This window comes from Carassius carassius, chromosome 39, assembly GCF_963082965.1.
Source record: "Carassius carassius chromosome 39, fCarCar2.1, whole genome shotgun sequence".
In the NCBI taxonomy this organism is placed as follows: Eukaryota; Metazoa; Chordata; class Actinopteri; order Cypriniformes; family Cyprinidae; genus Carassius; species Carassius carassius.
This window is the reverse complement of record NC_081793.1, coordinates 22502608-22526971: the sequence shown is the minus strand read 5'-3', so window position 1 is coordinate 22526971 and position 24364 is coordinate 22502608. Positions and strand designations below refer to the sequence as shown.

General features: G+C 36.4%; 1 protein-coding gene across 1 annotated transcript in view; it reads right to left on the bottom strand.

Moving 5' to 3' along the window:
- The window catches only part of LOC132121652 (bifunctional heparan sulfate N-deacetylase/N-sulfotransferase 2-like), a 78386-nt gene extending 56833 nt beyond the window's left edge, over positions 1-21553 (bottom strand). The window contains exon 1 of the mRNA XM_059531272.1: positions 21331-21553. The gene's annotated coding sequence lies outside the window, so the exon portion shown is untranslated. The remainder of the gene's footprint in view (positions 1-21330) is intronic.
- Positions 21554-24364: the final 2811 nt, after the last annotated feature.

Here is a 24364-nt window from a genome sequence, read left to right as displayed (position 1 = left end):
CTCTAATAATATACAGTGCATACACATAGTCTCTCATTAATCTGCAATTCAGCCTCTTTTTAAGTCAAAGTGAAAGTGTGAAGTGACATGTAGCCAAGTATGGTTACCCATACTCGAAATTAGTGCTCTGTATTTACCCAACCTAAGTGCACACACACACAGCAGTGAAAAACACACCGTGAACACACACCTGGATCAGTGGGCAGCCATTTATGCTGCAGTGCTCGGGGAGCAGTTGGGGGTTTGGTGTCTTGCTCAAGGGCACCTCAGTCCTGGTATTAAAGGCGGGAGAGAGCGCTGTACATTCACTCCCTCCACCTACAATCCCTGGATGAGACTCGAACCCGCAACCTTTGGGTTGCAAGTCTGTGTCTCTAACCATTAGGCCACAACTCCCCTTTTTCCTGTAATGACACAAAGGCAGCCAGTACTGAAAGAACTAGAAAGTAAAAGAAGAAAATAAATTATTCTTATGAGAAAAAAGGAAAGCAATTAAGTATTTAAAATACTGCAATACAGTGCACTGTCAAATTATTTTCAAATTATGTATTGCATTTGTTTATGCAAAATATTTTTGCATTAAGAGTCATTTAGTACTGCACTTCAGAAGCTACATAAATGAATCCATATTTCCCAGAAGACAAAATAAGGACAATCAATTCAAATGATCATTCAATTCAAAAAGTTTACACCCTTACACCTTAATGCATCATGTTGCCTTCTTGAGCTTTAGTAAATGTTTTCACCTTTTGTAATTGTTATGTAGGAGTCCCTCAATAGTCCTCAGTTTGAAAAAATGTATCTCAAAATCATACAGTCATTGTTGGAAAGTAGTCAAATATGCAGAAGATGCTGGAAAAACAAAGAATGTGCAGGAGCTAGAGGATTTATCTGAAGAACAGCAGGCAGTTGAACTGTTCAGGACAAACAAGGGACTTCTGAACAACTATCACATAAAAACAGTCATGGATCAGAAAATGATCTAGAAAATGCCACACAATATTAAGATTTAAGGGTATGCAAAATTTTGAACGGGGTTAATTGTATAAATTCAGTTATAGTTTTGTCTTGTAAAGTATATATAAACATCTGTTATGTGAAATGGCTTATTCAAGACAGTACTAAAAGATAAAAATAACATGCAATTTTCATGATCCCTCTTCTTTTATTAAAATTATGAACATTTTGCATATTCTGCAAAAGGTATGTAAACTTATGTGCACAACTGTATATGCTAATTAGTATGCTTAAAGGCCAGATTTCAGTTGAATAATGATTTGAAACAAGAATGCAACATTTCTATTTATATATTTATAATTTGTTATTTTTATGTTATATTTTTATATTTGTCATCATATTTTTAGGGTTTAGCGCTGATTTTTAGGCTTTAGCTACTAAATGATAAAGCACATTACTATATGATCTTTTGAAAATATATTTATAAATGTTATGGTCTTTATGTATCTCAAAAAAAAACACCGTGTAAAAAAACACAATACCAAGAATAACTAAATACACACATTGACGGCAAGTTATATCTTACTCACAGAGATAAATGGACATTTCTCAGAATAGAAGCTAACTGTTTAAGTATTGATTCAATCCCTAAACAAAATTAGATGTGGAAACATGGAATTTATGGTAGGCCTGTGCTTTGGAAACCACTTATATCCACGGCCAATGCACAGAAAATCATTACCTTGTGTTAAGAACATAAAACCCAGACCTGTGAGCAACAAATGACAATAATGCGGTCTAATAAGCTATTTTATGCCTTTTCCTATATCCAAACAGGTTTACATTTGAAGAAAGTTGACATCTTCCCTAAGAGCAGGAAGTAGATTTCTATTTTCTACACCTTGCCGACAACTAGAGGCTTTTCATCTTGATAAAATGGTACAGTATTCAGTAAAACAGTCCAGGACTAACACAACAGTATGACCAACACCTTCTCAGTTCTTTTAGATAAATTACACATAAGAAAGACTAAAAACAAAAATTTTAACAAAATCAGGGTAGGATTCAAGGACAAGAACGAGATTTGGCATCGGCTAAGCCATCAAAAATGAAGCATTTAGCCATCGAGTCCACCAAACGTCCAGATGTATTATGCCACATCATAGATCTGACAATCTCCAGACAACAGACTGCTATAATTTAATAATTCACTGCAGAGGCTTGAGAAATTCTGGTCCTTCCCACTGTGGTTTTATAGTCCTACATAAGAATCGCAGTGCCCTGTGCAGATAAATAAAATCTGTGAAAAAGACATTTAACCACAGACGTGGCATTATTAAAGAGAAGCCAACAATGACTTTATGTTTTCTCACGGTTCAGACAGGACCCCCTCCTCAGGCGTGTGGGACTAAGAGGTTAATCTCTTGAGTCTAAGAGACAATAAGTCAATGCACGCTGTATACATCAATGTGGCTAGTGTTCCAATGTGAGCTTAGACACCAGAAAAGAAACCTAATGGGGTCAAGCAGCCTGCCGGAAATCCTATACGAGACACCTCTGCTGAACTACAGGGTAAAGTGTTTAGCATTCTGATTCATGAAGGAAAAAGAGCCATGCTCTGAGCAAGAGGTCCAAGCAAGAGAAGGCTGAATAGATTAATAGTGCCTTTGGCATGCGTTAAATTTGTTAGCATGTGAAAAGACACTAGATTGTGGCACATGAAGGGCCAAGTTGAAGGTTAATCATGGCTTTGCTGATTCAATCTCAAACAATGAAATGGAGTTAATTAAGTCCAGAGAGGGTTCAGTGGACAGCGTTTAATGAGTTGTTTAATGAACATTGATAATATTAAGAAATGTTTCTTGAGCACTAAATCAGCATACTTCTGAAGAATTGTGTGACGCAGTAAACTAAATGTTTATTTGCCATCACAGGAATAAATTACAATGTATAAAAGTGTAATTAATATATAATGCTTAAGACTCTGTATAATTATGGCTTTGCAATGTCAAAACCAAGTACGTGAATTCTTTAATAAGGTATCAATTCATCTTGAAGAAATTCATTAAACCAGCTGACAACAGCTGTCGGGCTTGAGCTCATGTCCTGTTGCCCATTTCTCAAAGCACAGCAGAACACCTTTAATCAGTTTCTTTGTGTAGGCCCTATGGAGATATACCATAGAAAACTGGCTGTTGGACGACCTCCCATAACCCACGGCCTGAGGTTGAATCTGGCAAGATTTCCATGCTGTCACTGGCAGCAACTACTGCTCGTGGAAGAGTTATGACTACTGTGGGGTGCAGGAGGACACGGCTAAAGACAGCAAACCGAAGCAGACGCAGTAAAGTCAGAGCACAGCTCCGCAGGACCTAGAAAACATCTTTAGTGTTTAGGAGTAGGACACGATCAAGACATCTCCTTCAAAAGTACAACTTGTCTCTCAGAGGATGCTCATAGCTCATACATAATTTATCTAGTGAACTATGTTCTCACGGCGCTGAAAGTGCTGTATGACAAGGTATAACAGCTGTTATGACACGTGCACAGTGTGGCTGTGAGACTCCTTGCCAAAAAAACACAGGTGAAGATTTTCATAATATGATGCTGAGTTTGAAGCGGTCTCTCTCTCTCTCTCTCTGTGAGATTATGGGCTAGTTGCAGTTGATTGCGCCCCGGGAGACAGGCAGAGCATTAGGGATATTCTGAGAGATGCTCAGCTCAGTATAAGTAATGGCAGGGGGATTTAGTGGTCCTGTGGGATGCCCCACAACTGCAAACCTCCACATTTAACCATTAAGATAAGGGAACCATTGTGACCGGAGAATTAAAAACTAGCAATCATTCCAGCTATTCTCGATGGCCACAACCTTTAACCTAACAGTTGACCACAATGCATTTATCCTTCTCCGTCCTTTTATTAAAATCTAAAGCACCTGCTTCAAATTCAAAGCACATAATTTCACACAATCCTGCAGTGACAAAGCCCTCTCTAATGCCGGAACTCAAAAGGCAGTACGAGAGAGGGAATCAAACTGAAGACTGAGAAAAACTAAAGAAAAGTGGGGTATCCTATTACACAGCCAAATGCTGCTGAATGAGAAAACTGGAGAAAAAAAAAGTATTTTTGTGTGTGTGTGTGTTGCTTACAGTTTTTTTACCTGATAACTAGAACAAAGAAGCTTTAAAATGTTGTGTGAAATGATTCAAAATGCCATGATGTGTTACAAGATCTTTATAGCATCCTGTGAGCAACCAAATTGGTTCCTTGCAAAGAAATCTAAATCATTTTGGCCATTTTTGAACTATGCATCAAATGACATGTATTAAAAAAAGTTAGCTGGGGTATTAAAGATGCAAATATATGCACCTTATACACTCGATCTTTATAATTAATGGTTAGTACTGCTTCACAACAAGTCGTAGCAGTATTATGCAGCACAATAATCAGTGTTTGTCAGTCCCACAGGCATGTGTTCAAGATGTTTTGAAGAAATTGGACCTCTTTGTTGTTACAGTACTATGAAAGTCACTGACACACTTCTTCAAAATATGTTATTTTGCTATCTGCAGAAGAAAGACAAACCGGTTTGGATCATGAGGGTGAGTACATTTTGACAGAAATTTCATTTCTGGGTGAACTATCCCTTCATATGATCCATGAAGATATCACAGCTGAAGGCATGCAGTGCAGCTGCACAGGGAAACAGGATTTGCTACCATGGGAAAACTGACTGACACTAATATGTTTTCGGAGCTCCAGAACTAAAATTCTTAAGAGTATTATTTCAAGAATATGTTTAGAAAGATCCATTCAATATGGTGTGCTTTCATAACATTCATACAAAAAAAAAAAAAAAAAAAACCTTTCATGAAAAATTCTTTATCTGTCCAGTGATGTAGAAACAACATCAAAAATCAAGCTCTCGTTGCAAAAATACAAAGGAATTATACACTAGGAATTCTTGTGCTGGCTAACGGAAAATAAATGAACTACGTTACTGGCACTGACACAGACCATGACGGAGGATGCATTTATCTTAGTTTATAAAAGTGATTTGGATTAACTGTGGAAAAATGGAACTCAACAACATGCTTTGCCATACACACTGCATTGATGTTTGGATTTATATAGATTTCTTTGACAGAAAACAGAGTGTGATAAACGATGGCCAAGAAAAATGAAAGGCCATGATGAAGGATTTCCATTTATGGCATGAAGATGACAGTCTTTGAAGTGCCTTCAGTCCAAAGCACATAAGAAAATGATGCAAGACAAAGCAATCCAGCATGAAGAAAACCTCCAGTCATTTCAATGGAATGAAGATACATACGGACTCACCAAACAAATACACTAATGGTTTTGTAGATGGTGGAGTTTCGCAAAGTGATGAATGCAGCAAGGCTCTGTGGTTAATGAAAGGCAGATCTAAATGGTTCGTCCTAATAAGCACTGAAAACAAAAGGATGACACACCCATTGTTAATGAAATAACAAATATAGAGAGCATGTGAATAAGTCTGTGTTGATGGTGTTCACACTGACAGTGACTGCACCCACAAAGCAATTGAAGTCATTCAGTTCAATTCAGTTGGTGGGTGGACCACAAGTCATAAAACAATTATAAGCAGTATTCATATGCATGCAAATGAGTATTAACGTGGTGTGGTGACTACCAATGGGAGTGCAAATAGTTATTCACGACTATTCAGTTATGAACTATAAATAAATAATAATAATAAAAAAAACATTACTTGTGTGCTGCACAAGTCATTCAAAAAAGTGAAGCCAAAACATTTTGATTGACATGTGGTGGCTGGCTAGAGTACAGCTCATAAATCACTTTTCTATAGTGAAAGTAAGTGAAGATCCTTCATCCATCTTTTTTCCAGTATATAGATTTAAGTGTGGGCCTTTATGCTCGATTTTTTCTAAAAATCAAAAATTTTCATACAAATCACAATTTGTACAAACTTGTAGCGTAGCTTCAGATTTTAGTGAAGCGGTAGCACTTTAGGTTAGAGAACATATATTCACTTTTAACTAGGGCTGCTCGATTATTACAAAAATCATAATCACGATTATTTAGGTTAATATTGTAACCACGGTTATTTAACACGATTATGAGGGGGCCATATGACCAAAACTTTATATGAGTGATTTATTTAAAGAAAGTGATACATATAAAATATGTATTTTCTGTAAATAAGGCAGCCATGACATCTACATTGTAGAGACCAGCAGAATTTAAAACAAACAAACAAAAAGTCCACAAAATTATTGAAAATGATTGAAAATAATTAAATAAAAAGCAAAAGGAAACATACAATACAATAAAAAGATACAAATTAAACAAACTGTGCTTTAATGTTTATTTTATGCAAGTCTCAAGCGGTTTACAGCCTACTACAGAAATTAATAATCAAATGTAAAAAAAATAATAATAATAAATAAAAAAGAATTTTTTTACTTAAAGCTACAAAAGTCCTTCAATCAAAGAGCAGTGTGTGATTATAGATTTGTCTTTTGTTGTTTGATTAATAAACACACAGTCACAGCAGGAAAATAGCCCGCTGTTACTTTTAAGAGCCGCACGGATCCAAATTAACGTAACACACGTATTTTCATTCTTAATGCTTTACGTTCATTTATTACATGACCGACGAAGGTATACATGAATAATCACTAAGCGCAGCATTTTGACACATTTTTGCATGTATTTGAGCATTTAGGTGCGCACCTTGAGCTAAATGATGACTTTACATGTCTGTGTTCTGTTCCGTCTCTTCCTGAGGAGCAGTGAAAGTACTCTTTCACATGAATAAATATACTTTTATAAATAAAGCATGTCCCATTATGCAAATGTCATGTAACATGATTTTACTGATTTGCACGGGAAATTGGGCTTTTATGGAGGAACGAAAGTGCCGTGCTGCAAAAAGGGGGCAGAATGGGGCACAATAATCATTTTATCTAGATTATTGCATTTTCATGATTGTTGGAGGCCAAAATCGAAATCGAACCTTTTTTTTTTATTAATTGCACAGCCCTACTATTAACTATGACTTTTGCCTCAAACTCTTAATATGTTGCTTGTTAATAGTTAGTAAGGTAGTTGTTAAGTTTAGGTATGGGATAGAATTAAGGGATTTAAAATATGGTAATGCAGAATAAGGGGTTAGTATCTGCTTTATAAGAACTAATAAACAGCCAATATGCTGTACAACTGTGTAACTGTAACCTTGTGCTCTGAGAGCATTGGAAGCTGAAGGGTGCGGTGACAGATCATTCCACTTAGAGGTAAAGTGAATTCTGTTCTACAGTAGCTCTATTCACTGTTTATTTTGCATGGGTCAATAAGGAGATCACTCTGATTACATTAAAGGGTACATAACATACACAGTTTCACCTAATCTCATGTTAAATCTTGAGTACCTATAGAGTAGTACTGCATCCTTCATATATCCAAAAAGTCTTTAGGTTTTATCATATTTCTAAAAGAAAAATATAGCTTTCCGATTCTTTCCGGAAAAAGCCGAGCTCCTGGAGGCGTGCTGTGAGCGGAGCTATAATAATGATGTTTCGTGTTGTTTCCATTAACATATTTTCACTTATGTACTGATTTCCAACAAAATACAGAAATATGATGTAATTGTACTTACATGAATGGGGTCTTTTGTCACAGGGACGGCTCCATGTTTTAATAGCAAACGATGTCCAAATCCAGCGTCGACTTGCTCCTTGTTTATAAAACATTCGTCACTCAAATGACTAGAACACACAAATGCACTTGATACACTCCTTTGCTGCCCCGGAAAAACAAACTGCATCTACTGTTCATGTAACGCTGGGTTCTTGGGGAAGCTGAACACGGTAAACTTTCCCTCACATCCAAAAATGCACTTATTTGGAGGCATTCTCGAATAAATCCTATGCAGCGCTGCTGACGATTTTGAAGCGCGTTGATGTGCGCGGTCTCGCTCTCCTCTGATCCATGTGTGTGCATGGCGCGGTCTTCCAGGAGAAATGCTCATATAAGGACTTCCGTTCTAGTTTACGTCATTAGATCCACGATCGAAAAATACCAGCCGAAACTTGTACCTACCCGGAAGTAAGATTTTCGGCACAGAAATTCTCTGTCATTCTTCTAAAATATTTGTTAAAACTTTGGTCATGTTTAGCATGAGAATCCATCTCTTTAAAACTGTGAACAACTCTGAATACACGAAACACCATTGTACCTAGGTCTGGACGATTAATCGAAAAATAATCAAAACCGAAATTCATAACCTCTAACCGACGTAATTTTCCCATGTCGGTTATTTCAGTTTTTTAATCCTGTTAACACTTCCCCCTTAAAAGCATACTAGCGCGTCTGTAGCCACATGACTCTGCTCTCCAGTCAGTGGCATAAAAGCAAAGCAGTGTGAGCGGTAAGCCTTGTGTCTTCACTAAACTTTGTCAGTTGTATTTGTTTTACGGTTTGGACATTCAAGCGATTAGATGAACGGATGTGTATCCTTACCATGTTCGCGCAGCTGCATTGTGGCACGAACACTCATATAAACAGCTGTGAAGATCGCGCGCACAGAGGAACACAGAAACTAGTTGTCAGCGCTGTCCTGTGATGTATCACTAGAGTAGCTTAGAATCTCAAAACTTATTATAGCATGTTTGTGTGCGGCGCACATGAAGCACAAGCGCATGCATAGAGAGCAGCGGTCGGCGGTCGCACTGCGGGTTCCCGGTTTGTGTCTGTTCTCCGACTGTTCTGTGTATTTTAACTGTAGAAAAGTTTGTTCCGAGTCGAAACTACGATACAGAAAACTACATCAGTATATCATCATAATCGCAGCCGTTTTTGTCTTACGTGAACGTAAACAGATGAGAAAGAAAACACACATGTACAGTATTTTTGCTTAAGAGACAACAGCCTAATAAACGTGCTGCCTGTTATTAATGTTAATCAAAGAACAAAAGAAAATCATTCACTGATCTTGACTGAATATATTTAATAACTTTACTTGATTAATCTTTATTTTATTTATAAAAAGAAAACTATGCAGTGTTTTTAAAGTTTTAATTACAGTTTCTGTACCTGAAATTTAGTTTAGTTGTATTTATTTATGATATTGCTAATTGATTTGTTTGTTCCTTTCTTATTACTGACCTATCTTATTACGTGTCTTTAACATTTTAATATTTGAAATTTATATAAATCTAGTTGTTTTTGCTATGGTGTTTTTTATTTTTTTAATCACAGGCAAAATTCCTCTTGCAGTGTTTTGTAGGCTGCTTGTTTTTGCTCATGTTATTCAGCTGCAACAGAATGCTTTGTAAAAATGTTTGATATCTAAATGTTTGACTTAATTTTTTTTATATTGGATTTTTTATCTTATTGGAATCGACTAGGAATCGATAAGAATCGGAATCGATACAATTCAAACAATACCCAACCCTAGTAAGAAATGTTACGAACATAGATGAAATAATCATATTTACAGTACAAACCTTGTCAGTGAACTATGAGGGCAAAAAAACAAAAACTAAACAAAATAATCGTTCAATAATCGTAATCGAGGTAAAATGTTCAATTAATCGAGGTTTTGATTTTAGGCCATAATCGTCCAGCCCTAATTGTACCCCCACCCCCCCACCCCTTTAAACTATGAGTCTATGAGAAAAACATTGAGTAAATAACATATGATCCCCATTATCAATCACAACACAGTCTGATATCGGAGTATGAGAAGCTGCTGGGGTTTACCTGCTAGTGAGAGGTGGTCTAACATTCTGTGAGCTGACCTTATTACGATAATGTAAGCTTTTGCAGCTGGTCAAACAAGCCATAATGTGTGATCGATTGGATAAAAAGCAGGATATACTAATTTCTTTGCCAACATATTATCATTGAACTGAACGAAAATGATTTATCTGAGTTAACAGATTTTGGGGAGAAAAATGCATTCCCTGCTGTGCTCGGTGCAGCTTGTATCTGATAAGGTGGAGGTTTTTGGACCCCAGGATATCTCATTTTGTGGGAACATAAAAATCTTTATTTTATAAAAGATAAGTGAAGCAAAAAAAGGCCATGGCTTTTATCTGACCCTTTGAATAAGGGTCACAATGGTTGAATAGTTTATCTAGATTTCTTTTCTTGTTCTAACACATGACAATTGTGTCTTGATAGAAAATAAATGTGAAATGGTTTCATCTAATAAAAACTGACTATTTTAGCCATTTTGTATGTGTGTGTTTGTGTATTTTAATGCTCAGAGTATCACATTGTTAGCTTAGCAACATTCTCAAATGTCAAATGCTGCATTCACAAATGACTAAATGACAACCAAGGTATTCTATTCAGAGCTGCTTATGTCCTTGGAATAATGGATTTCTATGGCAACAGTAACTTCAAAATAATATGTAATCTGAGTAATCAATATACAAAATCATAATGTAGATTAGGGCTGTCGCGGTTAAGAAATTTCCCCTGCAGTTATTATAGGTGGCTCAATAGCGCGATATGCGGTATTACCGCCAGTTTTTTTTTTTTTACATAATTTATCCTGATTTTGCTGCATACAAAGCTCTATTGTTGAGTTATGTAGCATATATTGTTGCTTTTTTAACTGACAGAGAGACACGTTTTAAAACATTTTTGTTTATTGTTAAATGCCAAACAGCAACAAGAACATGCGTTTTCCAATACATTTTTTTTTAAGAAATCAAAGAGTTTTAACATGTATTACACGTTATTGCGCGCGACTTTGGACAGCAGCGGAAATCTAGACTGATTATCGTGCCACCTCTGGTCCACCAGGACAGTGGATTCGCGCTGGAGTCGATGCACTCCTCAAGCAGATAGCGTGTGAGCTCGTTATCTGCTCACGCTCTCTTGGGTATGGGCACTGACGCGGAGGTTGTCCGTGACTTCAGCAGGTATGCCTGTTACTTTCACGGCTGTATTTTACAGATTTCGCAAAGGCTTCAGCTACTCCTAACTGTCGGCCGGTCTCAGCTGTTCTTTTTGATGTTGCTCCGCGATCTGATGCTTGAGGGGGCAGCTGTGCTGGATGACAGGGGACACTCTAAACGCTTAACATGGCTTAATGTACTAAGACAGTGATATTAACAGACCAAACTCACTAAAAATCATACTAATAAAGTATACTATCTAAAAAAAAAAAAAAACAGATGAGCCCTGAATATGAATGCAACTCGTTTAATAACACGTTAAGCCTTTTCCTCCCATAGAAACCCGTTATAAGAAAACGCTTAATGTACAAAGACCATGGCTGGACTGGCCATTGGGCATACCGGGCATTTGCCCGGTGGGCCGACGTGCTTTTTGGGCCGATATCTCATACTCATACTTTTTTTTTTTTAAATGGCCCATAAAATTTGTACATCGGCGGCCCATTCGTTTTGTTTTGTTTTGCTTAATTGGCGGCGCTGGGTTTGTGCCGGTGTAATGCATTGGTCAAAGTCAGTGTTAGTTTTTTTTTTCTGACAGACCAGCCCATGAAACACGTAGATCAGCGGCCCATTGGCTCTTTTCTTGATTGACAATGGACTGTCCCAATCACAACTTTAAACGAGTGAGCGAGCGGCAGCAGTGTCAGTGTGTATCTGTAAAAAAAGATGGAGAAGAAACGCAAGGAATGTGCAGATAAATAGCGTGAAAAAATAGAACCAGGCCCTTAAAGCAGACACTGTAAACTGTGTCAAAATATATGTTTTCTGACCTTCATCAGCTCCTGTGACGGATGATAATAGTGAGGACGGAGGATCAGGAGAGAGATGAGAAAGTGTAGAGCCTGCGGTAAGCATAACTACTTTCAAAACACTGAGGCCATGTCATGAGTGTAGATTATTTCCACATCTGCATAGTTGACGATTACCGCAATTCACTAGAAATTTAATAAGAGGCGTTTGTAAACCATGTTTTCCGCCAAAATAAAAGCTTGATGCAGTTTGCTCAAAATAAAAGATCATGTGCTTATCTCTTTCAAGTATAGAAATTGGTACAACTAATTAAGAAAGTTTCCTTTATTTTTTTGTGCATTTGTTTTACAAAATATGGCTATTACTGTCATTGGATTAATATTATAACTATTATTATGTATAGGTGTAATGTAAATAGACACTGTAACTAAAAGAGGTTTGAATTTTTCTTTGTTTAATTTGCACACTGAATATGGGTTGGAGCTTTTAATTTTGAACTCTCAAAGTGCATCAGATTAATGAATTTAACATTAAAATGCACAAAATTTTCTCACGGGGGGCATGCCCCCGAACCCCCCTAGAAGGACCAAGGACACACCACCATAGTTTTAATAAAAATCCTGTAAGAAACACTGGTATTGCTATGCCAGAGCCGCTTATAGCTTGTTTTAGGATTCACCGCTGTGGAGTATAGTTCAACTGTATTAATAAATATACAATTTTGACTTATTTCATCTGTTAACTCTCACTCGTTCCTGTACTCACTCATTACATGGCATTAGTGGTTTTAATGAATAGGGGTTGGTATGCATATAATTAAGGGCGTGCAAAGATGGGTGGTGTTTATGATCATATAGTGGGCCGGTCTGGGCAAAAATGCCCGGGCCGATTTTTTGTCCCAGTCCAGCCCTGACAAAGACAGTGATTTTTAAAAACCAAACTCCCTAAACATTATACTAATAAAGTAGTATACGATGTATAAAAAAAAAAGAAAAACCTGTTGATCCCTGAATATGAATGCAAGTCGTTTAATAACACGTTAAGCCTTATGATGGTTTTCTATGGGAGGAAAAGGCTTAACGTGTTATTAAACGCGTTGAATTCATATTCAGGGATCATCTGATTTTTTTGTAGATAATATACTTTATTAATATGATGTTTAGTGAGTTTGGTCTGTTAATATCACTGTATTAGTACATTAAACCACGTTAAGCGTTTTTCACGTTAAGCGTTTTAGAATGTCCCGATGACCTCAAATTAGATGTATTGCCGAGTCACAGGAACCTTTTTGCAGCAAATTTTGCATATCGGCTCATGTATATTCGCTGGCTCGCCCTTTTCATTGGGTTGAAAGCCAAAATGTTCCCAAACTTGCGACGTGACATTAGGTTTTGGGACGAGATTGAGCGCCTCCCATCGTTTCAGCCGGCCTATTCAAAACAAACGAAGCACCATAAAGCTACAAAGGCTCGCGAGAAAATTACAGTCGTAACCATATTGTATCATTAATTTATGTAACATTGAATGCACAGTGACAAATTGAGAAAAAAAAACAAGGCGGCCACAGCCTCAAAAAAAAAAAAAAAAAAACTGAACGCTGCGGTTGCCGCTGTTTCTGCGGTTGCTATCTTTCCTCTGCGGTTTGCTTGTCAATAGCGCGGTATTACAATATTGCGGTTATCGCGACAGCCCTAATGTAGATAAATATCTCATTTTGCAAATGCCTTATTAATATACTTAGTAAATTATTAATTTGCCTTTCGGGTGGAAGAGAGCGCTGGTCATTTACTCCCCCACCTACAATCCCTGCCGGTACCGAGACTTGAACCCATGACCTTTGGGTTACCAAAGGACTGCCCTCTTTTTCCATTTTAATTAAAAGGTCATTCCTACATAACGTGAAGTGAACACATCTAAACTTCCAGGTGCTTTTGGTAAAAATGTATACTTGAAGAAACACATGCAATCAAGGTCAGGTGACTATTCAACTAGTCATTCATGGAACCCACAGGCTAATCTATTTTGAAAATACACCGCTTTCACATCCCTAACCTATATGAAAGTACTGTGAAGAAAAATAAGTCTAAGAGCCACAGGAATGAGTACAGGCAGAAAAATGAAAATCCCCAAAAATCTACAGTTTTCCCAGCAAATAATGCCTGCTTTCAAGTGGACTCTTTCATGTCAGAGAGAATAGTTGTTACGGGTTGATGAAATGAAAGGACAAAAGCAAATACAAGAGCAAAAGAGAGCAGGAGAGAGTTGGAAGAAAAAGCACAGCACATTTCCATCTTCCTCTGCAAGTAAAAAAAACACATAAATTATGGATGCAAGCAAGCCAACAGTGCGAGAATTTGATCCCTGACCAGACAGCTCTTGGCTCCCCCGTTGAGCAGCCCGTCACCATCCCCCCACCAGGTTTTTCAACATTGCATTTGTGTTGTCACGATACCAAAATTCTTGTTTCGATACCGATACCTAGTCAAGAATTGCGATTTCGATACTTTTCCTGAAAGGGGAAAATACACTCTCAAATATCATTGCTGTGCTTTATTTTAAAACTGGGACAACATTCTAATCATATAACACACTAATAAATGAACATATGAACAGCATATATGTTAAACATTTGAACAAAATATGAAATATCAAAATATAAAAAATAAATTAGAGCAATGACATTCAAGGTAAAGAAAGAATAAATTTAGCAGCATTATCTAAGTTATCATAAGAAACATAAGAGTAATAAATTTATCTTGATTCTGAACTTTGAATAAAAATATGAACAGCGATTATATTAAACAATGTTTCTGAACTCAGAAGATTAAATGTCAAAAGATAAATAATATCAATTTAAGCAATGGCATTCAAGTAAAAAAAAAAAAAAAAAAAAGCAAATAAAGTTTAGCAGCAATATCTTAGATATTGTAACTTATTCTGTCAGTTGTGCAACCAGTGAGCTTTTTTGAGCGTCATCTTTTTCTTCCAGTCGTGGACCGGCGGACACAGTATCACTTGTGCTCGCACATGCAGCCTAGTGATGCGCGGGTCTGGTTTTTTTCCCGCTTTTATGAAATTACTTGGCCCGCCCCAGCCTGCAAATAAAGTAAAATTTCTTTACCCACCCCGACCCGCGCATCGGGGACATCACGGAAGATACGTTGCTACTTAGACCTTCGTATTGTAACCTTATCAAAGAACCTAATAAAATATTAAAATATATATTCCAAATATTTAATATAGGCTATATGAAATTGCACTAGTGATGGTTCGTGCGTGAAAATCTTTTAGGTGAATGAATCGTTCTCGTTCAGGTATCCACTGACTCATATTTCTCGTTCACTGAAGTTCCTCTCTCCACAGCAGCGCGCAAACATGGCGCTTATAGCAGCGCATGCGCAGCTCGTGAACAGCTCTGTGAACTGCTTCATCCTGTCAAAGAGTTACCCAAGATGTGACGGAGCATGTGATTTGTTGAATGTAGTGAACGAATCTGCCCTTCACTGAACGAGATCAATAGATCTTCTCATTTGTGAACGAGCTGAATAAACTGATACATCTCGTGAGGAGAAAAAACATAGGCGTCCATAGGGAGGCACTAGAAGCGTGCGTGCACACACCAACATGAAATACGTCTCTTACAAATCTGGAACGCAGTCATTCTTTTAAGTATCGATACTAATAAATTTAGGAATCGTGACGTTTTTAATTTCCGAGAATCACAATACTTTTGAAGTATCGGTGCACCGTGCAACACTCATAGACAGTAAAAGAAATGGACACAGCAATTGAATTCAAGTGAAGCCCATTTTTAGCGATTTTTAGCACTTCCGTTTCTGACGCGCAGACTCAAACTAAGCTTGATGACGTCAGCAACCTGTCTGACAGATGTAAATCTTCTAGTAGCTATGCATGCAAACTGCCATCGTTAATCTTGCAGAGACGGTGAGCTTGAGCGGGGAGTTCTTTGGCATAAGTGAGCAAATATTTTGTCCCGTTGCTTTTATGGACTCTATATCTATGGGCTTCTCTCTTGACGTCTCCCCGATTGCCTGCGAGCTTCTTCTCCTGTCTGTACGGTAATTTCTCTACTGTGCGACAGAGAGTCGAGTGTTTATGACGCAATCGTTAGCCTATTTTTACAAAAACTGTTTCTACGGGGCCATAATGTAACATAGAAGGTAATGGAGCCCTTTAAACATTGTCGTGTATCTTTAGAAATAAATAATGCACAAATGGAGTCTTTAAATGCCTCAGATGTAAAGTTATTCGCTGTCAAAGTGACGCCAAAATGAATGGGAGTCAATGGGATGCTAATGCAAGTGAAGTTCTGCTACAAGATGGCGGCACGCGGCCTAATTCAACTCCCGGTCGACTTCCTTCCCGCCTGGCAACACTACATTGCATCCATTCTGAACTTCTTTCTCAGAGAGAGAGAGAGAGCGGCAACTCTCGGCTTGCGAGACTTGGAGACTACTGCCTGGGGACAGGACGAAACTAGTTTAAGAGACTTGAAGACACGACACTACCTTTGCCTTTCTTCATGCATTCTATTGTTAGCAAATTGATACTAGTTTTAACTGAGCAGACATTTTCACCTTTTGGTTTAAATGTGAATGTTCCCACATAGATGATCATGATGACTCCACCATGAGTGGTTTTGCAGCTCTGATAAGAAAACAAAAGGATTTTTTTACAACCAGAAGTACCCTCAGCCATTTACAAAAAATGTCACTTTGCACATTACCAAGAGATCCAACTTTAATTGAAAACCTCCACAGTTAGAATTAAAAATACAGAACTAAAATACAGATTAGACCTTCTGGGTGATTTTCCCCATTGTCATTTTACTAAACACATCATGCTGAAACACAAAATATCAGGGTGTTTATTCATATTTTTAGAGGCTTATAGCCCTAAGATATAGACAGAGGCTTTTTCCCCAGTTAGTGAGCTGCCTTGGTGACTACTGCCTCCTAAGGCATCATTTATCACCAGTAAAATATGGAGTGTCACAAGGATCGGTCCTTGGCCCTCTGCTATTTTCAATATACATGTTGCCCCTTAGTAATATTATTAGAAAATACAGGATTAGTTTCCACTGTTATGATGATGATACTCAACTATAAATCTCTACAAGACCAGATGAAACTTCTAAATTATCGAAACTAACAGAGTGTTAAAAAGAGTGTTCTCCTATTAAATTCGGATAAGACAGAGAAATTACTCATTGGTCCTAAAAAATGGTACACAGAATCTTGTGGATTACAATTTGCAACTAGACCGATGTACTGTTATTTGCTCTACAGTCAAAAATCTGTGTGTTATATTAAAAAAAAACTTTTCTTTTGAAAATCATATTTCTTATGTTACAAAAACAGCATTTTTCCATCTTCGAAACATTGCCAATCTACGAAACATGTTACCTGTTTCTGATGCAAAAAAGCTAGTTCATGCATTCATGACCTCTAGACTGGACTATTGTAATGCTAGGTGGTTGTCCTGCATCTTCAATAAACAAGCTACAGGTAGTCCAAAACACAGCAGCAGCTAGTCCTTACCAGGTCAAGAAAATATAATCATATTACTCCAATTTCACAGTCTCTGCACTGGCTACCTATTAAATTCCGTATCAGTTAGTTAAAAATAAAAAATATTATTATTTACCTAGCAGGCCTTTAATGGTTTAGCTCCTGCGTACCTAGTCTTCTACAACCCTACAATCCATCATGCTCCCTAAGGTCACGAAACTCTGGACTTTTGGTATTACCTAGGATAGCAAAGTCCACTAAAGGAGGTAGAGCTTTTTTGAATTTGGCTCCCAAACTCTGGAATAGCCTTCCTGATAATGTTCAGGGTTCAGACACACTCTCTCTGTTTGAATAGATAAAAGACACATCTCATTGGCCAAGCATTCAGAAAATTCAACTCATAATCTTGGACTGCAGTTATATCTGATCAAATGCACAATAATATTCTTTAGCTTGGGTTAAACAAATTAATTTTACTTTGTTGGAACAGCAGCTACACTAATTATGTCTATTTGTTTCTCTGTTTTGCCAAGGGATGTAACTGGGATTTACAAAAGCTCCAGTCTGGATCCAGAACACCTGAGAAGTCATGATACCAAACCCTCAGAGGACCTCAGATGATGCCAACCCTGAAAAAACATTCAGAACTAACAGATTTTGCTATAAGTTTGATTGCATCATAATAATTGCTGTTAATAGTGTCTGATTAACTGTTTGATTACGTCTTTAAAAATAGATTTTTCCATACATTTCTGCCATATGTACATAAACTGAGTCACCACTGATAAGCTACTACTGAGTATTATAGAAACAATTTTCTGTAAAGTTGCTTTGCAACGATTTGTATCGTAAAAAGCGCTATACAAATAAAATTTGATTGAATTGGATTGAAAAATATCTATATATTAAATAATATTATCTAACTTAAATCAGATGCTGCCTTCAAGCTCATGTGGGAAGCATGTTCCTCTAAGTCGCAAATTCGTTACTAAGAGTTAAAAACATAACTATAACATAAATAGTTTAAACTAAACTAAATAATTATATTTTGAACAGAAAAAGACATCTTAATTCAAAATGAGAATTCTGAATTCAATTTCTCTTATGTCACTGTATCAAAACTAAATGCGTTACATAAAGCAAACTGTGAAAGCTGCATAATTAACTTACACCATTCACTACAGATTTGTATTTTGCTAACTTATCTCAATAAATTGATTATAAATATAATTTTTTTAATATTACCAATACTACAGATAAATTTTTCCTCCATGTTTTAAATTGGCGTTCTCCTTTCAACCACCAACTCGGCAATTCATCTAATTTCTCACTTGTAAACAAGTGTTTACGTGATCATTCAAGTGCTTGGAATAAGTAATTATGTTTCCAGCTCCACTTGAAGGGCACAACAGCAACTAAACACCCAGGAATTAGACACTAGCATGTTGCTAAACTAACAACACGATAGCCACAAATACATAGTAACATTTATTAGGTAAAACGCAAATTACCTAGTAAAACAATTTTGTATCAAAAATTACATACAACTATACTTATGATAAACATTTGTCTTGCTTTGTCCGCAATCACTGATTTGTATGCTGAGCATGTGCATTGTAGGATAGCCTTAAATGTGCATATGATGCTAATTTAGTGAATTCAACTGCTTTTTAAGCCTTTAAGAACAGAGAGACAGAATCCAACATAACATCTTATAGTTAATAAATTCAAAATGAAATCAGTACTCTGAGAATTCAGTGACTCAGAGCAACTCAGTCTTTGGGAACTGAAGAAGGAAAGTTTTATAGATATTGGTTAAGACTGCAACAAGGCATTGCAGCATTCAACAACACAAACACCACCATGCAAGCCCCCTTATAAAACAAACTCTGAAACAATAATGAAAAAGCATTACATAAAGTCTAAACTATAGAAGAGCCAAATGACAACAGAATACTAAAAATTATTAGCAGACAATGGGTGCACTGTGGGAACTACACTACTGAATATGAATTAATTAAACAAGAACTCACTTGATGTCAACTGGACACAAGTAAGCTGATGACCAGCACTCAGTATTATATATGTGCATGAAAGTGCATTACAAATAAGGTAGCCTAATTAATTCTAATTTATAAGAGTGTATGTGCATGTGAGACTGTGTTTAATGTGCATCCAAGGTATATGACAGATTAAAGGAGGTGGTTGTAGTGAGAAGATAAGGTAGGTCTATTTACACAGTAAGCACGTAAACAGGTTTGGCTACACTTTTATCGAGCGCTGATTAAGCTCTTCATGAAGCAAATTAAAGCCTGGAGAATGAAGACTTCGAGCAACAATGTTTAATTATATCTGACTCATCAAGGACATCAATGAGGCACTCAATGACTAGTATTCATCTTCAGCTCTCTGACCAGCACTCATCGGGTTCCTTGGTTGAATGAGAGGCATTAATAGGTTCATTTCAAAGGAGGCGGAAGCATTTTTATTATACTTTTCTCCTACTTCAGTAGTTTCCAAATGTAATTACTTTCGAGTTGAAGACAAAAGGTCTAAAAAAACGACTTTCATAATTTCATTTCAAATGTGCCATCACTCCACCAGCAACAGTAGTCATTTCTTTCAAATCTTCAATACAGCCTTCTGTGTCTCTCCACTCAAAGTTCACCCATGTTTCATTTTTATATAGAACCACAAACATCTTATCAACAGCACATTTAAACGATCTTGCGGTGATGCTTCACGGGGAAGAAAACAGATGCTTTCCTAATCTTATAGTCCAGCAATTCCCTGAAAACATATAGCTTTAACAAGCATCTTAAAAGCAAACAGGCCCTTGTGCGTTGAAATATGTCACTTAACTGACATGCTTATGTCAGAACGACAGCAAATGATATCAACTTCAATTGCACGCCTTCCTCTTGGCTTTTCTCGCTAAAACATTTTTGATGTGTATGACACAATCAAAATAAACACATCAAGAGAAAACTTCCCACACACACCTAGGGAGAATATCACAGAATGCATGCTGACAATACCACAAATGCCCACAGCAAAACACATACAGGCTGTAAGTCATGTTTTAGCAAAAAGATACAGGTTTATTTGACATTTGAATTACATGGATATAACTGCGACAAAATGTCCATTGTAATAGACAGATCGATAATTGGTTTAAATTACATTTTGTAACCGATATTCACATTTACAAACTTAATTGGTCATCGGTTATTTACATTGGGCTACTGATAAATGGCACTATTTGGTCAATATCTAAAAAAAAGCACAGAAAATGGCATTCGCAGGTAAAAAAAATAATGTAGCCTATTATTGTGGGAAAAATTACACAGCAATTTTACCAGCCATTCATTCTCATGTAATTTGTAGCTTATTAAGTAGCAAAATTAGTACAAACAATAATCAATTTTAGTGAATATTTGGAGATCAGATCACAAAATAATAATTTAATAATATAATAATTATTAGGGTATTATTATTTATCAAACATTCATAATAAATATATCCATGTTTGGTATTCATTAAAAATCAGTTATGCATAAAATTAATCGAACACTTAAATATAAAAAAATCGTTATCTGTCAAATAAACGCAACATCTGTGGGTCTCTGCTTCGAATAAATAAATAATCCCATTCCACCACAAAAATGTGCAACAGTCCCTTGAGTTATAAACCCCTAACAAAAAAATAAAACAATAAAAATAAAAACGACAAAAAGCCTATCCATAGGCATTTAAACATTTCGACAGGTCTCTCCCCTGCTATTGTACTGACTGTAGAGAATTTGATGGTCTCAAGGAAACTGTAAACATTACAACTTTGCAAACAATAGCACTGATTTGTCTTCAATCTAAAAGCAATCTCCTAGTAGACCTACATACCTAGTTCTTCAAACATGTCACGCAACACCCAAGTCCTCATGCATTGCATTGCATTGCCTTGCTGAAGGCGAGATGTTCCTGCATCTGTCGGACTGCCAAATTGCAACTGAAGTCAACACCAAACCAGTGTACTCGTGTGTTTCCAGAGAAGGCAAACAACCCTATACACTCCGCGCATGTAACACAGCACTCATCACGCATACACGCATGCCCTTACCGTTTGAAATGTCCACTTTTAGAGCGGTCGCGAAAATCCGAATCAACTGAACGCCACAGAAAGAACTTTGATGTTTTGTGAGCGCATCCTCCGCCGCTCGCGCTGCTCCGCCATCTTCAGCGCGCGAGATCGAATGAGCGAGAGCAGCTGACGGGCGCGCGGCGCGGCCGGGGAGGGATCTTAACAACAGCCCGAAGTTCTGACTGAGCCCCTGCATCCATGCACTACAACCCTGTATTCAAAATCACCTCATCAGTCTTTTATATATATATATATATTTTTTTTTTTTGGCATATGCCAAAATATAGTTCTGACTGAGCCCCTGCATTTTTTTTTTTTTTTTTTTTTTTTTTTTTTAATAAATATTTAGTTAATAAATTATGTAGCCTACTCTTAAAAAACATATTTGTTGAATCAGATGCTGACTACAATGGGCAATACCACCTGCAAACCAATCACCAAGTACAAAATCATGGTTCATAGTTGTGATAACTAAATGAAAATGTGCAAAATGAATACATTTTAAAAAGTACGGGTTTTTTTCTTAAAATGTATAGAACCCGTATTAACCTGGCATCAGCTAGCCTATTCATTGTTAGCGCCATTTTTAGTAATTGTTTTTACGAAAGACATAGCTACAGTTTATAAATAAAACATATTATTATTAATAAATATATATTTTACACCAAAGTTGTTATGTGTAACAAATAAACAAACAAACAAGAGAGTAAAAATTAGTGCTATATAACCCTTACAAAATTTACAATGGTAGTTTTCTGCCAAAATAGTATTTAGCCTAGAATCATTTAAATTTTGGTGAAATTTTCTACAGTAGAAACCTAGCAAAAGTTAAAACTCAAATCGATTTAAGATTATTACATCATTTATTTTAACATCAAATTTCTTAGCATGTTATTTTTGCAGCACAAAAAAAAGTTCAGTGGTAGAATGCCTTATAATTAAATTCTAACTATAATCCATTTCAAATTTAGGCTATCAAATAATTTTCAAAAAGGATTTCTAATAAATATAAATAATAAAACCATGTGAATGCCACAAGAAGAGGTCACTTTATTTTGGCACTTATCACACATTGAAATATTCAAAGCAGATTTTTTTTTACAGAAAATCAAAAACTTGGTAATGACTGAGAACATCAACATACAAACAGATGCTTGCATGACATGCAACAGACATCAGCCCTCTCCAGTGTGTCGGGGGGAGATGAGCTCTTTATCACGGCCCTTGATGAAGAGTCCCAAAGCTCTGATGCAGTGATTGGCCGCTTTAAACGGTCTTCTGTGTAGTTTACTTTTAGAATGGCTTTTGAAGATCTAAGCAGGCACCATCCAATACACAGAAAGACGTTAGTCTTTAGAGAGGGGGAGCATTCAGTTCAGTCCGGTTTGCATTTAATGCATCTCCAAAATAAACATACAAGTAACTAAGTAACTAGCAAAAATAAATAATTAAACAAATAAGTTGTGAATTGAGATCCAAACCAAACCGCTCTTTTTTTCTTTTCTTTTGCGAATCCATGATGAATGTGTAGGCCTAATGGTTTTTATAGCAATATAATGCAGTAGAAATATGAAGGCCCATCGGAAGTTATAGCTACATTTACATTAAGAATACATTAATATATGCCTGTTAACTAATTTAACAGGCAATACCAGATTATTAGAGTACTCTGTAAGACAATATGCAGATTGTAAAGCAGGCTGAATATAAAGTAACTTTCTAATGTTAAGAACTAGCTTTCATTTCAGATCTTGCAAGTAAATTGAGTCAGTTTTTAGGGAGTGATCCGTATTTGTTGCACCCATAAAAATGGACATCCATGCCCATACGAAAATATCAGCCAATGAGATATAACTGACAAGATAAGCATTTAGACTTTTTAAATGTCATATTGCTTTCACCCCTGCCATTTATATTTTACACAATTCGTTCAAGTTCAAATGTGCAATCAATAAAATTGGCCTTACAAATTTAGATGCATTTGTTACTTTTGGCTCTTACATTATCAGCCATGCATCATCATCTTAGATGCCTATTGCCTTTTTTAATTACCAATTTAAAAGAGCCCTTGATTTTTTAAGTTTTTCTTTCTTCTACAAAAATCTACCATTATTTTTATGAATATCAATGAAATTCTGTTCTGTAATGAAGAAACAGCCAAAAGGGGTTTAACATATGAAAATTAGATGGCACTGAAGAATCTTTTTCTAGATACAGGGCAGAACAGAGCTGAGTTAAAAATAAAAAAAAATACAATATCGCCACCCACTGGATGAAAACATAAAGTTCATAGAACAAATAGGAAAAGTTAAGAGACGACTATACTGACTGTTAACCAAAATATTGTCACACTCCCAAACGTGTTCTTTGTAAGCCCACAGTCCTCCCGTTGAGAGTTCTAATAACTCCAATAAGTCCATTCTATGGCCTATGTTTCTTAACATAAGCCCCATCTTCAGTCATGTAACTTGAAAAGGTTACAGGCAAGTTTAACTTATTCTGTGTCTTGTCCTAGATCTACTTAGGTGTAATATTTATTTTTAGAACCATAACTGTTGACACATATGGCATGGATGGTAACACATCGTACAAAGTACATGATGACACAGAAAAATCATGTAGCATAAGAGTGGAAGTCACTACATTAGAAGTGAGAAACTCCTCTTGATTTTACCCTTTGCATGGATAAAATCCATTATCAATTGCTATACTGCATTTACAGAATAACACACATTGTATTCTAAATCACCATGACAAATAAGAGAAAAGTCACATTAGGTGTTTCACTATTTTGAATTTTAAATGCAATTTATGTTATAAAACATCTACTAAGACTGAGACAAAACAAAACATACTGAGTCATTTATCTTCAAGAGCTGTATGTTAATGCATCAAAAGTGATTAAGAGCATACTTGGTAAATCAATGTGTTAAATATTCATGATTTACTGTACATGATTAAAATCAAAACGTATAGCTGCATTAGATGTATGATACATCTAGAAGACACATGG